Source organism: Canis aureus, chromosome 1 (genome assembly GCF_053574225.1).
Source record: "Canis aureus isolate CA01 chromosome 1, VMU_Caureus_v.1.0, whole genome shotgun sequence".
Taxonomy (NCBI): Eukaryota; Metazoa; Chordata; class Mammalia; order Carnivora; family Canidae; genus Canis; species Canis aureus.
The window spans coordinates 80,558,368-80,574,886 of NC_135611.1; the positions used below are offsets into that span (position 1 = coordinate 80,558,368).

Consider the following 16,519-nt stretch of genomic DNA (forward strand, 5'->3'; position numbering starts at 1 on the left):
CATTCAAAAATAAATGTAACCCATTATGTAAACAAACTAAAAAGGAAAAAATCCCATGATCATATCAATAGATGCAGAAAAAGTATCTGACAAAACATAATACCCATTCATAGTAAGAGCTCTCAGTAAATTAGGAATGGAGGGAAATTTTTCAACTTGGTTAAGAATATCTACAAAAAACCTATAGCCAACAGCATACTTAATGATGAGAAACTCAAAGCATTCTCACTAACATAAGATACAAGGCAAGGAAATCCCTTCATAACTCCCTAACATCATATGGGAAGTTCTTGCTAATGCAATAAGGCAAGAAAAGAAAGAAGAAAAGGAAAGGAAAGAAAAGAGGAAAGAAAAGAGGAAAGGAAAGGAAAGGAAAGGAAAGGAAAGGAAAGGAAAGGAAAGGAAAGGAAAGGAAAGGAAAGGAAAGGAAAGGAAAGGAAAAAGGAAAGGTATACAGATGGGGAAGGAAGATATAAAACAGTCTTTGTTCACATGTAGCATGATCATCGGCATGGAAAATCTGAAAGAATCACAAAAATAACAACAAAAATTCTTAAAACTAACAAATGATTATAACAAGGTTACAAGACATATGCTTACTATACAAAAGTCAATTGTCTTCTTACATACAATAAACAAGGAGAACTTAAAATAAAAAAAATACTATTTACACTGTCACAGAAAAAGAGAAATATTTAGGTATAAATCTAACAAAACATGTAAATGATCTTAAATGAGGAAACTACAAAACTCAATGAATTAAATCAAAGAAATAAGTAAATGGGGATATATTCTACATTTATGAATAAGAAGACTCAATATTATTAGTTCTTCCCAATTTGATCTATAGATTCAATGCAATCCCAGTCAAAATCCCAGAGAGTTATTTTGTGGGTATCAAAAACTAATCATAAAATTTACATGAAGGGCATAAGACCTAGAATAGCCAATACAACATTGAAGAAGGACAAAGTTGGAGGACTGATGCCAACCAACTTCAAGTCTCCACATAAAGTTATAGTAACCAAGACAGTGTAGTATTGGCAACAAAATAGTAAAATAGATCAGTGGAAAAGTGAGCACAGAAATAGAACCCCCCATAAATCTATTCAATTGATCTTTGATGAAGATGTAAGGCAATGCAATGAAGCAAAGATAGTCTCCAACAAATGGTGCTGTAACAACTGGATGTCCACATGCAAAATAAATAAATAAACAAACAAACAAATAAATGAATAAATAAATCTAGACACAGACCTTATACCTTTCACAGAAATTAACCCAAAATAGATCAGAGACCTAAATGTGAAATGTAAATGATAAATTTTTAGAATATTACACAGGAGAAAACCTAGAAGGTATGGTGATGCTGTCTTAGACCAAAGGCAGGATCCACAAAGGAAATAATTGATAAGGTAGACTTCAATAAAATGTCTGCTCTGTGAAAGACAGTATCAAGAGAATGAAAAGATAGCCACAACTGGGAAAAATATTTGCAAAAGACACATCTCATAAAGGACTATTATCCAAAGTATACAAAGAACACTTAAATCTCAACAATAAGAAAAGAACCTAGTTTTTAAAACATACAAAAAGACCTTACCAGACACCTCACCAAAGAAGATATGCAGATGGCAACTAAACACATGAAAAGATGCTCCACATTGTATGTCAACAGGCAAATGCACCTTAAAACAATGAGATAATACTCTGCACCTGAACACTGACAACACCAAATGCTAGCAAGGGTACGGAGCAACAGCAACTCTTACACATTGCTAATGGGAATGCAAGACGGTACAGCCACTTTGGAAGACGGTTTGGCAGTTTCTTATAAAACTAAATATGCTCTTACCATAGGATCCAGAAATAACATTCCTTGGCATTTACCCAAAGGAGTGAAAACTCATGTCCACATAAAAAACTTCACATAGATGTTTATGGCAACTTTATTCATAATTGCTCAAACTTGGAAGCAACTAAGATATCCTTCAGTTGGGGAATGACTAAATTAACTGTGATACATCCTGACAATGGAATATTGCTCAGCAATAAAAAGGAATGAAAGCTATTAAACCATGAAAAAACATGAAGGAAACTTAAATTCATATTACTAAGTGAAAGAAACCAATCTGAAAAGGCAACATATTATATTATTCTAACCACATAATATTCTGAAAAAGGCAAAACTATGAAAGTAGTAAAAAGATTGGTAGCTATCAGTTTGGGGATAGGGGACAGATAGGCAGAGTAGAGAATTTTTAAGGCAGTAGAAGTCCTCAGTAGGATACCATAATGATGGATATATGTCATTATACATTGTTACAACCCAACAGAATGAACAACACCAAGAGTGGGGCACCTGGGTGGCTCAGTCAGTTAAGATTCTGCCTTTGGCTCAAGTCATGATCCCAGAGTCCTGGGATCGAGTCCCACATCCCCTCTGCTAAGCAGGGAGCCTACTTTTCCCTCTTCTCCCTGCTTATGCTTTCTCTTGCTATCGTCTCTCTCTCTTAAATAAATAAAATCTTAAAAAAAAAAAAAACACCAAGAGTGAATCGTAAGGTAAACTATGGACTTCAAGTGGTTATGATATGTCATATTGCATATCCCTAGTAAAAACAAAACAAAACAAAACAAAACAAAACAAAAAACATATCATTCTGGTAATTGATGTGGATAATGGGGGCAGCTATGCACATGTACGTGCAGGGGTATATGGGGAATCTCTGTACCTATGTCTTTGTAAACCCCAAACTGCTCTAAAAAATTAGCATCTTTAAAGAAAGAGATTCTTTCAAAAATTTCAATGTGTATATTAGTAAAAATTTTATTGCATAATATATTATTTAATAATATAAATAACAGGTAATAGAGGCCTGGCAATAGTAGGATACACACTTTCTCAAGTGAACATAGAACATTTTTAAAGATTGGCCATATGTTAGGTTGTAAGACAAGCTTTAATATATGTAAGTGAATTGAAATTATACACAGTATGACCACAATGAAATGAAGTAAATCAATAACAGAAGGATTTCAGCAATTCACAAATATATGGAAATTAAGTAGTGTACACCAGAAAATATTCTGAGATGAAGGAAAATAAAGGCATACCATACCAAAACTTTAGGGATATAGATAAGGCAGTACTGAGACGTTTATATGGATAGTGACCATAGGCTTTAAGCTAACGATGAGTTAAGTCATGAGAACACCTCATTGCAACTAACTGTTCCTTAACCATGGGCAATTTCCTGCTGCCCTATTTGAAGGAACTCATTACCAACTTTAATGACTTAAACCACTTCCCACTACCATCCCCTGTGCATTTGCAAACTGTTGATCTAGACCAACCAAGACATGTTGCAGAAAAAGAACCTGAGGGATAGAGAGAGTGACAGTTGTCCACTGTCATATAAATGAGTAACGACAGAACCAGTGTTCAAAGCCAGGATCCACATGCATTTTATGTCAAACCGTGCTTAAACCGGTCACATTTCACACATACACTGCTGCTATCACATGATTTTGATGGTGTTGTTAATAAAGTACAAATGCATTTATTAAATATGCTTATTTCCACATCATGTTCCTAGACAAGATTAGGAAGGAACTCAAACATAAATAATCTTCAGCTTTGTGAGGTTAATAAATCCGTTAAGTTTTCTTCTTGTGGATGTCATCATTTTCTTGATTTCAGAAACTTCTTTCCATCAGGTGGGGTGGAACTTGCTAAATTCATGATTGTAGGTAGAGATACAATGTGTCCTGAAATTTGTGCAACTGCTCTTTTGTGAAATTATCTCTAGAACTGATTGTGCAGTATCATGCCTGCATAGGGATTACAGGATAAAAATATGTGTCTCCTTTTATTAGCAACCAGGACAATTGTATCTTGAGCAGGCACATAGAATGCAATCTTAAAATCCATCTAGCTCCTTGCTCTCCTCTATTGAGCACAGATGCCGATTTTTGTCATTCTGAGATTTATCCCTCTTCTTTAAGGAAGGCTCAAAGGACTTGTAATAAGTTTGGACCTATTCAAATCAAGACAAAGTTATTTTGTCCCATACCAAGAGGAAAGAGAGTAGACTGGGAACTTTGTGGAAAGTGGCATCAGTCCTTTCAGAATAAGCCACCATGAGGTTCCTACTGCAGCTTTCTGCACAAAAGTCATGGACATCTTTTCTCTAGGATATTTAAAGGGTCAAAAAAGTATTGGTTTCTGCTTCTTCCCATGAAAGACAAACAGATGCAGCAATTTCCCTGCCACAGCAAACAGCTACAAAACTGAACAAAATACAGTGCGTTAAATAACTGTTTTCAGACATTAGACACAGGCAGTTTGGGATGATGAACCCTTAGAAAAGAGGACAAATAGGCTGAGCCCATAGACTGCATCACCCTACAGCCTGAAAAATGTTCCTGTCCTTAGCACAAAGAGGAACAATCCAAAGGAGCACACTGGACTCACTGAGTTGAGGAAACAGAAGTGGCTAGAATTTGTGAGGCACTATCTGGGGAAGGAGAAAGCTGCACAGAAAGAGAGCAAGCTTCCCTACAGATGGAATTAACTACTCATCCGTGAATGAGGGAGAGAGAACTACTTGATGCCAGGGTAAGAACAATGAGAAAGCAGCAGGAAGAACAATTTCCAGAGTTCATATGGGGCTCTAGGAATAGCTAACCTTTGAACCAGATAGCACTGAAAGACCTTCTGATACTTGAAGTGTTGACAGAATCCTCAGAAGAGGGCCATGGGTGGCTTAGTTGGTTAAACATCTGCCTTCTGCTCAGATCATGATCTCAGGGTCCTGGGATTGAAACTTGAGTCAGGGAGCCTGCTTCTCCCTTTCCATCTGCCCTTCCCCCCTGCTTGTGCGCTCTCTCTCTCTCTCTCTCGCTTACTCTCTTTCATGCTTTCTCTCTCTAATAAATAAATAAAATCTGAAAAAAAAAAGAATCCTCAGAAGAGCATCATTCTTAGTAGTGGGAATGAAAGCCCTAGGTTACAGATCACTTGGGGAATATCATAACAAAGCTTAAAAATAATTTTCAAAAAGATCTAATAGGTTCAAATTAATTTAGCTTTGTACTATAACAAAACCCAACACTCTTTGAAGGAATATAACAAAATCCTTCAAACAATGATATAAAATTCACAATACACAAATCAATTGTATTTCTCCTACTAGAAACACATAACTAGAAATTGAAATTGACACTTTCATAACATCAACATTTAAAATGTTTTTAGATTCAGTTAGAAAAATACATGCAGATCTATCCACTAAACAGTATAAAACATTACTGAAAGAAATTACAGAAAAATAAATGGAGAACCATATATGTTCCTGAATCAGTCTTAATATTGTAAAAATGTTTGTTCTTTCCAGATTGATATATAGAGTCAAGACAATCCCAAAGCCTCACTTGGTTTTATCATAGAAATAGGCACTTCTAAAATTTAGGTAGAAATGCAAAGAATGTAGAAACACAGAATAATTTTTAAATGAAGACTAAAATTGGATCACTCACATTATCTGATTTTAAGACTTACTATAAAATCATAGTAGTCAAGAGAGTATGCTTTGGGTACAAAGAAAACATAAATACATAGCACCAGAACAAAACAGAGTCCAGGAATAGATCCAACACACATAGTCAATTACTAGTCAACAAAACTGCCAAAGTAATCCAACGGTAAAAGGACACTTTTTCCAATAAAGGATGCTAGAACATTTAGTCACCCATGTGAAAACACAGACACATATCTTACACAGCATACAAAAATAATAAAATACATAACACACCTAAATATTAAAGCCACAGTTATAAAATCTTTAGAAGATAGGCAAATACATTTCAAGGTCTGGGTATCATAACAATTTCTCAGTTCAGATATAAAAAGCACAAACCATGAAAAAAAAACTGACAAGTTGGCCTTCATCAATTCTTCATCAAAACTATAACTTTATTTTCTTTGAATGATTCAGTTAGGAAACAAAAGTCAGTCACTGACTGAGAGTTAATACTTACAAAATAAATGTATTACAAAGGACTTATATCCAGAAAATATACTATTAAAACCTCAAAATTAATAATCAGATAAGCTATGTAAATTTTTTAAAGATTTTATTTATTTATTCATGGGAGACACAGAGAGAGAGAGAGAGAGGCAGAGACACAGAGGAGAAGCAGGCTCCTTGTAGGAAGCCTGATGTGGAACTCGATCACGGGACTCTAGGATCACACCCTGGGCTGAAGGCAGGCGCCAAACCGCTGAGCCACCCAGGGATCCCCGCTATGTAATTTTTTAAAGAACAGGAAAAAAATAAAATTTTTAAAAGCAGAGGTTTGAGCTTACTTCATGAAGGAAGATCAATGCACATATACAAAAAGCTATGAAAGTTCTTTCAGCACTAGGTAAACTCAAAACCACCACAAGGTAACGCTGTACAACTACTACACTAAAATCACCATAGCAACATAGAACTACGAGAACAGCTAAAATTTTAAGGACTGCTTGTAAACATGTAAAACTGGAAATCTTGTGCATGGTTGGTTGAAAACTGATTACGGTACATCTATTATAAAAATTAGTTTGAAACATAATAAAGTTAATATGAAACTATCATGTGAGGTACATCTGTGCCCTAATTGAGGTCAGGAGTCTGCCCCCTGTCCCTCTCCCTTCTTATAAGACAAGCACAAGAATACACACAGATCGGTGGGAAGGGAGCAGAGTATTTAGTAGTTAGGTGTGAGATAGTCTTGGTTTATGTGTTAACTCTTCAGAGGATTTTCTGGTAAACCCAGGACACAGAGAACTTAGGGTCCAAAGAGAGTTGCAGCCATCTTGCTTGGAATAAAAAGCTTTCTGTCCTATGAGTCACTGAACTCAGAGGCTAGCTCCTCTTCTTGAGAAAAGGAGGAGCAGCTATTTCTAATATGCAACCTAGCGTGAGCTCTCAGAGTCACTATAATCTTGTATGTTGAAACATGAGGCCTTTTAACCTCTCAGTGATGTTAAGCCTCTCATCCTCATGCTAGGTTCTGAATAAACTGAGAAGACAAACTGTTAAGGCTAATGGAAGGTCAAATTATGACTATCATTTCTGCTAACAGTTTGGGAAGCTACAGTTTAGGATGAGGCTATATGGGTTTCCAAATATTGAACTTCAGAATTAAATAGCAATTTTGGACCTAGGGAGACCATCAATGAGAGGAGATGGGAAGGATTTATGACCCTTATGGCCATACAGGATCATAAGAGGAAAAAAAGGGGAACCAGAGCCGGTATGTTTGGCTTTTTCTCCTCAATTTTGCCAGTTGGGAAATTATTATATCTCCTCTAGGGCACAGTGAGTAAAAGGAAGGGGAAAGGCAAGAGTGTTAACACACTTCCAATGGAATGCAGCAACAGGAATGGGAAATGAGCATCTCACACCAAGAGAATTTACCTCATTGTTAATATTTATTAAATTATCCTATACCACAGGGGCTCACTTGCTAGACCAATTTCATAAATATAAATCATATATAGTTGCAAATATATTGATAAATTTCCTATGTATAAATCATATGTGTTTAATGTTTACATCCAGCCAGCTTTGTGTTTGGCACAGATAACACATTTCTTGATAAGCAGTTCACTCAGATCCATGGCATACTTACGTGGAGGCTCTGATCATCCTTCCAAAGGAAGTCACACTCAGGAACTTGTGTCTCTAATGATAGCATCTTGGCTCCTGACCACCATGATCTTGGTGTCTGAGGCCACTTCCTTTTAAAGATCCGATCAAAACAGGAAGTAGTTACATTGTGTCATCTTCAGGGTGCCAGAACAAGGACATAGGTTCATGGCAGAGCTAGAGCTAAAGCAATTAAGAAATGTCTAGATAATGCTATTATCTTTGTCCCAGCTAAAAGAGGAGGAATGCCATAAAGCAAGGATGTGCACTTTTTAAAGATATGTATATTTAAAGATATATAATGTACAGGCATTTAGAAACAGTGACTCACATTTGAGTTAGCAATTATAATGCCAGATTTTTCATCCCACAGTTCTTTCAGAACTATCATTCCTCTAAAATTAATACTCTCAAATCTGTTCTCTCTCTTATAACTTCAAATCCTGTTCCCTCGTCACTTGGGAATTGTCTCTCAGAATACCTACAAGCTTTTAGGTGCTTCCCCAGGATGTCAGATCATATGTCTCATTTTCCTGAAACACAAAGGGTTCTTTCTTTCCCACATCCATATCCCTTGGAGAGCAGTAAAATAGCTCTACAACTCCTTTTAAAAATGATACTTACATTATAGTTATGGTATTTTCCTGAAGCAGTTAGCAAAATCTCAACTCTGAATTGGTAAAAGAAAAATATTTTTTAAATTAAATATTCAAGATTAGAAGAGGCTGTCATCTGTATTTCTAGTGTGGGTGATCAAAGGGGACAGGTTTTCTATTCATATAGCTTTTCTCTGAGTTCTTTGGATAGCTACTGTAAAGACGATGCACCAAGAATCATAGGGTGAGGGAGTGGGAAACATATACTAAGGTCTCTCAATGAGTAAAATTTTATCCTACTGTTATTTAATCTCTTCTATTATCTATTAATTGTACTAATTGTGTCTTCCAAGCAACAAAAAGTAACTCAATTCTTTCATTCACATAACTGGCATCCTGTTTTTGGCCAACCAAATACTGTTTCCTTAAATGCTCTGGAGACTCAAATGATAGGGCCATCATCAGGGCAGTTGCTTTTTAAAAAAATCAATAATTTTTTTCAGTTTTTATGAATTCCTTAGGAAAAAATTTGTTTCTAAAAGTTTAGTTTCCCCCAAATCACTCCACTGTATTTCATCACTTTATTTCTTCAAGGTTCCAGGGTTTGAGAAACAGACATGTTGTTCTGGCATTCCTTGCAACATTTTCCCTTCATCTGGGGAATAACCATCCCATTTTTTCTGATTTTCCCTTGGGGATTCAACACTATGACACTATGACTCAATGCCATTCAGATTTTATAGAGAGAGACATACTTATATATATAAAGACAAAAGATATTTTATACACTGTATGTAGATATCCTTTTATGTGTCTATACATATATAAATAGATAACCTTTATATGTAGATACAGGTACAACTTGACTTCTGACATTCTAACTAGATTTATCTTACCTCTCCATTTGGTTCAAGTTTGTCTTTTCCATTTTATTTTATTTCATATTTCCCTCCCTCAAAGTTAGCCTTTTTGCATGTTTGTGCTTTGGATCCACCTCCTACAAATTTTATTTATGTATATGCATTATGTATGGACATGTTTTATTTATTTGCATAAACAGCAATGAGCTATACAGTCATTCAGTTTGTTGTTAATATTTTGATCTCTTCACATTAATATACATACAACTAGTTTATTTTGGGGGGATTCTGTGTAGTAGGCCTTCATAAGAATATTTTATGCTCCGTTTGTTTTTCTATTTGTTTATTTCCAGTTTGTTTTTATCTCTTTGCTACTACAAATATCATTAACATTCTCATACATGTTACTTTGTGTGCCTGAGCAAGACATTTTCTAAGTATACACCTGACTGTGCCATACTGGGCCTTTCAATACACACATATTCAAATTTGCCTGCCAAATTCTTCTTCAAAATAGCTGTACGATTTTCTTTTCCATGAAAGTTCCCATTCTCTACATCCTCCGTACACTTTGGTTTAGCTTGCATAACTGTTCTTTATTCCTCACTGGTCACATATATCTTTGTCAGTGAGATCACTCTCATAACTTGAGTTTTGTTTTTTAATTTGTTGGTCATGACCGTGATGATGCTTTGTCTCCTCATGAAGCAATTTTCCCCAACCAATCTCAGGCTGTGACTGACAGCCTGCATTATTTCTCATTTAATTCCATTCAACATTTATCATTCTCTTTCCAAGGAAGAAAAGAACAACTGTATAAATGTCACAATTACCTAGGATAGCATTTCCTAAAAACCTATGAAAAAGGATCTTCATACTTCTCAAACATTTGCTAACAGCATTTTTCTCCAAATGATCTTTTAGGATTTATCACTTTTTATTGAATGAACCCCTCACACCTCATTTTCCTCATTGTACATAATGCTACCTGACCATGTGTAACATAAATTCCCTTAGCAAACGAAAAATAAAAGCAGCAGGAAGAATTAATTTCATTTTTCCAGCAATTGCTTTGCCACATCTTACGTAGCAGACATGTATAAGATGCCCAATATTCCTAGCTGTCTGAGAGTCTGGGGCATATTCCCCTTTTATCTTGGGAGTGAAACAAAGGAAATAGCCCATCTCGTTAAACACTCATTCAGATCCCACTCTGGATGTGATGAGCTTCCTACAACTGCTACATAAAGTGCCAGTTGAAACTAGCCCTGTCATAGAGACTTTTACAAAATATGAACAGTGCTAAAGACCTTAAAGTGAATCGATTTCCACTGAAAGTGTTTTAACCTCCTTTTAGGTCAAGAAATAGCAATTTTCCGAGCTTCACTGTAACCCGAGAATTAATCCTAAGAGGCAGGTGTGCACTGCATACCTCATTTGTTCCATGAAATTTACTGAAAATGCCTTTGTATGCGACTGTCCTTCCAACCCCTTTCCCTCCTTCAGGCTGAGGTGTGATTCTTGAGCAACAGAGTAATAACTCTCTGAGGGTAGTATTTCGCATTATGGATTGTTAACCTATTCCTTTCTTTAAAAACAAAGTTAGGTTAGAGTGGAGGGCAACATAAGATGTGAGCCTGTTTTAAATTTGTTAAGATGGAAAGGGCACTTGGGTAGGTTTTACAGATGAGCCAACTGAGGCTCTAAGAAGTTTAAGACTTTGGCAAAGACTCACAGCTGGGGTTACAATGGTGCTAGACTTGGGCATGTGGAAAAGAAGAAAGTGACCCAAAACCATGACAGGCAATGGTAGTTGCTTCTAAACCACCTCTGTTCTGTATGAATGACATCTCTGAGTGGGGAGTTCCCAAATATGGGATTGTCATAAGATGATGATGATAATTATTTTCACTAACAATACTTGAGTGCTGGTTACATGCCATTATTGGTCAAGACACTCTATTAGTTTATTTAATCCTTCTAATGACTCACTTTTAATTTATCCACTTTTTAATATATCCACTTTTAATACAAAGAAACGCAGAGAAATTGGGTAATCCAGGATTCCAAAGTAGCAGAGTTCAGGAGTAATCACAGCTGAGCACCAGTCCCTATAGGTTTAAACTACACTCTCTTATCTCCAGAACCTAAAAAAAAATCACATATAAATCCCTCTATGCATTTCCTCGGAGCAAGAGGTGCCTATCCAAATATAGGCAGTATAAATCATTGTTCCTTACAAACTAACCATCTGGAAGTTTCACCTTTATTCAGAATCAACAATCTTCCTAGGTATATAGCTACTGAAGATGGATGGTTTAACTTTCCTTTTTTTGCCTGTGCTTAAAATGGAAGAGCAAGCCAAATTCTTCTCTAATTTCATTTTTTTAAATACTTTATTTATTTATTCATGAGATACAAAGAGAGAGAGAGAGAAAGAGAGAGAGAGAGAGGCAGAGAGAGGCAGAGACACAGGCAGAGGGGCCCGATGTGGGACTCGATCCCGGGGCCTCCAGGACCACGCCCCAGGCCAAAGGCAGGTGCTAAACCACTGAGCCACCCAGGGATCCCTAATTTCATTTTTCAACTGAATAATAATAACCATTCCAGAATCTACACAAAGCTCATGCTATAGAACAATATCTTGGCTTCTCTCTATATTGTACTCTGAAATACTTCTACTCAAAAGCCTGTTTTTCTAGCACTGACACCAGGAGAGAATGTGAATCAGTCCATGGAATGAGATGTTGGACATAGGAAATCAGTCCCTTGACCACCCTCCCCAGATTCTCACATGACTTTTGTTTTCCGCAGCACATTATGTCATTTTTTTTCTTCTGAATGTGATGCATTTACTGATCACTAATATAATTCTTGGTTCCTGGGTCAAGGGAGACTTTATGCTGACATACTGGCTGGGAGAAGAATGGGAACAATTATTTATTTAGAAAGATGACTCAAAACCTCACTCGTGTTTTCATTTATTTTTTCCACTTCCTTAGTGAAAGTTCTGAAATGATATCCTAAGAAGGCTATCAGGGCAAACAGACACAAGTTAATCTCTGCTCTTTGCTGTCAGTTATATCTTTCTCCTTTCATTTACTCATTGAAGAATAACTCATCCTTGGTCCATATGAAGGAATGCAGCAGAATGAGGAATATGTGTTGCATCTGGGAAAATAGAATGTGAAAAGCAATGAACTAAGGACAATGAGATGCTTATTCTCCAAAGCAACAAGAGAGAGAAAGCATTCCAAGACCAAATAAATAACAACTACTTTAATACAGTAGGTGACAGTAGTGTATTACAATTTTTAAAGAACAAAGGACACAGCCTTGGAAGACCCAGGAGCATGGCTCACTCTACCATGACACAAGATATTGAAAATCTCTGGAATGATGCTTCCATCACATGTGTAAATCTAGTCCTAATGCAACTTCTAAGCACTTAAAGTGAATAATAGGTACTATATGGGCCAAATTTGGATAAAGCCAAGAACTGACACAAAGACATGTGCCTGGTGATGGCACTATTTGATGGAACACGGCTCATTCCTCCCTCTGAGCTCTTGAAGGAAAACAACACAGTGCCTCAGGGTGCATGCAGTTTCCAGAACACCTAGGATAAAATCTTAGTCCTACCTTTCGCTAGTTGTCTGATATTAGGCAAGTTATTTAGCCATACTGTTCCTCACTGTCTTATATGAAAAATGGTATGATGATACAGTAAACTGTCTTGCATGGCTACCATGAAGACTAAAGTTACCAATACATGTGAAGCTCACAGAAGAGCTAGCATTTATTAAATGAACACTTAACAAATGGTAGTAATTCATATGATTATTAGATAAGATTGGAGATTGGTTATTTATAGAGGAATTTATAAAATTATATGGACTAGATGTTTTTGTATAAGGATAACAAAGTAAATACAGATCACAGATTCTTTCTACGGATAACAAGGTAAATACAGATCACAGATTCTTTCTACGGATAGCAAGGTAAATACAGATCACAGATTCTTTCTACCCCAACACCTAATTATGATAACCATGACCACAACAAAACCTCTTTAGCAGCAACTACAAAGTGAGGCACATTCATTCCATAAATGTTAAGAAAGATACATGAGGTTCTAGAATATCATGGCATGTCTCCTTTCTACTACCAAGAAGCTATTCTGGCAGAAAAGAAAAAAGTATGACCCGACAAGTCTCACTAATACACCCAAATTGGGTAAGAAGTGAATGTACTGATACCTGTATCTTTTTCATCATCTAACTCTGAAGACAGTGAAACGATTTACTAAGGGGAAAAAAAAACCCCACAAAAATGGAAGAATTGAACAAACAGGCTGACTTTTGCTGTTGGGAATGAAAACTCTAGGTCATCTCACGAAATCAGTAAAAGGATCTTAAATATAAGTGGTAACACTTCCCCTCTACATGGAAATAGACCCTTGACTAGATATTGTAAAACCCAGAATGAAAATGTCAGTAAAATTTCAGAAGAGAAAGCAGAGCCTAGATATTCCACCAAAATCCTCTTTCCCTTGAAATGAGCCCTTCCACTATGCTACAAATAAAATAACTAGTTACTTGGTTTCAAGAGCTATGGAATGATCATCCTTGTAAATAGCCTTTATGCCCAAATCTAATTTCTATTTTTTAATACCTATTATATTTAATTAAAAACAATGTTTTGTTGCTGTGGACATACTTCCCCAGCCAATATAAGATGAACAGCACTGCAGAGACCATCATGTTCAGAATCATCCTTATGATATTTTAGATGGAGAGCTTCCAGAGAAAAGAAAGGTAGGAATGTTGCCTTAACTCTAATAGTACCTATTTAATCCAGCTGGACTGTTTTTTCTTTTTTTTTTTTTTTTTTACTTTATTTTGCTACCACGATTGCTCCAGATGGTTTGTACTTTCATTTTAGTTGCTGTACCCAGTTACTGCTCCAAAGCCAGAGAATAGGGAGGAGCTAAAATCAGTACTTTCTAATTTTGCACACTTGTAACATCGAGGTAGAGAAGAAATTGCAAGGAGATGAATGAGGGACTATCTGTAAGGTCAAGGTCGTTGGGGAAGATAGGAGGTCAGAGTACCATAGATGAGGTGCTGTGAGGAGTCAAGTGCAGCATGGGGCTCTGTGCCCCAGGAGGTAAGCAGGGGCATACTACTAAGCCTGGAATTCTGCTCTTGTCAGCTATGAACCTCTCACTCCATCTGCCCAATTCAGAGCTATAAGAGGCTACAGAGAGTCTTGCCGTTCACAGAGGACTAGAGGCAAGCATGAGCCAGAAGTTTCATTGTGGGAGTTATTTTAGGTCACAGGCTACAATGATTTAGCAAGGAGTTCAGAAGATATCCTGACAAGTCCAATCTGTTTCTTCATCAACTTTGATATTGGCTGTGTCCCTCCAGCACTAAAGGAAGCAGACTGTTCTCTGCCAGCACTTGCTTTTCCAAAAGCCAAGAGAGGAGATGAAAGTCAGACTCAGCAGAAACCGTGAGTCGAAGCAACATTTGAGTTTTCGATCATTCACACCCTGACTTCTAGCACCCAGCCTGTCTCTCCAGGCCCATTACCACACCTTTCTTCACTAGGGCCAATTTTCTGGTGAGAAGGAGGGACTTGGACATCTCGATCAGCCCTGAGAATACGATTCTGCTGATTGAAGCTCATTTCCCTCTGCTCTTCAGAAAAGATGATGGCTCATCTCCTCACCATTCCCAGTGCAGATGTCCCTACAAAGCCTCCAGGTCTCCTATCTGCTGTCATTCTACTTACATTTCCTTCAAGAACCAATTCAATTCAGGCATCTTCTCTACCATGGAGGCAGGCAGCCACACATTCAGATTTTGGCTCCCTCCGCTTCTTCACTGTGAAACTTTGTGCAAGTTACTCAATCTTTCTAAGCCCACCATAAGACATGAACCCACAGTGTCACCTCATAAGTTTCCTATGAAAATTAAGTATGAGAATGTGTGTATGGTGCCTGGCATGTCAGAGGTATCCACTAAATGCTTGCTTCATCTTGATGTGTGTGACTCTTCAATTATTCCCAGCAAGTGCTCATACCATCTGTTGTTAAAGATGAAACCTGCAGGTCAGGAAGGATTTTAGTTCTTTATATTATTTAAAAGAGGTCAGTTTTTTTTATATCAGGCAAGGCTAGAGTTATGCCCCTTTTTATTAGTATTATCATAATTATTAAAATAGCATTAGAAACTACTACTTAATAAATGTTTTTATCATTACACTTAATCTTTTCAACAGCTTCTAGTAGGTGTTTTGGTTATCTGTTGAAATTATCCCCAAACTTAGAAGCTTAACACAGCAACTAATTTCATATACCTTATGAATGTGTGGCCAAGGAATTTAGAGAGATCAGCAGGGCAATTCTCCTGCTCCATGTTGTACCAACTGAGGTCACTTGGGGTGGTGCCAGGCTAATTTGGAGAATCCAAGATGGCTTCATTCACATGTCTGGTATGTTGGGATGGCTGGAAAAATTAGCTCTGCTGGGATAGTTGAATGAAACACCAACAGATGGCCTCTCTAGCTTGGTAGTTCCAGCACAGTCAGACTTCATAAATGGCAGCTCAGGACTCCCCGCAAGCCAGGAGGTAGAAGCTGCCAGTCCTCGAAGGCCTGTGCCCAGAAATTGGCAGAGTGTCACTTCTACCATATATTATCAGTCAAAGCAGTCACAGAGCTTACTTATATTCAAGGGAAGGGGACAGAGACTTCATCTCTTAATGGGAAGCATGTTAAAGAACTGTGATCCTCTTGAATCAACTAGTAGGTGGTATTTATTATTATTATTATTATCATTATTATTATTTTGTAAATACAGCCCAAGTATCATAGTAGCTGACTGATTTGCCCAAGACCACAGAACTGGAGGTGAAAGAATGATTCAGGATATCTCGCCCTCATGCCTACTCTCAAGTCTTAACCAGTCATTTGCTTGCTCTCTTTCACGCTCCCTCTTATATACACACACATACACACATACACACAGCATATGTGTGTGCATACACACACACACACGCACGCACACACACACACACACACTCCAGCAGAGTTGGAAATGAATGCTCATTCAAGCAATTCTGTTACCTTCATGGAGGAGCACTGTGGGAATTGTAATGGCAATCAGTTTCCCCGCTGCAATTGAAAAGTTGGTTAATGTATTGGCACTAATACAGCACCTCTTCCCATCACAGCAGAATTGGCTGTTACTGTTATAGTTGGATTATGGCCACTTCTCCCTCCTTTGCAAAATTTAAGTCTGTGATGTTCTCGTCAAGGGAAATGATGATGGAGTTACAGCAGGCCCATGATTAAATTT

At 37.1% G+C, this 16,519-nt stretch overlaps 1 long non-coding RNA gene across 9 annotated transcripts in view; it reads right to left on the reverse strand.

Moving 5' to 3' along the window:
* The window catches only part of LOC144318787 (uncharacterized), a 307,911-nt gene that overhangs the window by 105,687 nt on the left and 185,705 nt on the right, over positions 1-16,519 (reverse strand). For 5 of the 9 annotated variants that reach the window (XR_013384804.1, XR_013384801.1, XR_013384803.1 and 2 more), the window contains one exon: positions 15,520-15,816. The exons of 1 other annotated variant lie outside the window; for it this stretch is intronic. This is a non-coding gene — a long non-coding RNA (uncharacterized LOC144318787). Of the gene's footprint in view, positions 1-7,339; positions 7,881-12,118; positions 12,325-15,519; positions 15,817-16,519 lie in introns of those variants that run through there. 3 more of the 9 variants (XR_013384807.1, XR_013384806.1, XR_013384805.1) reach the window with 3 other exon arrangements.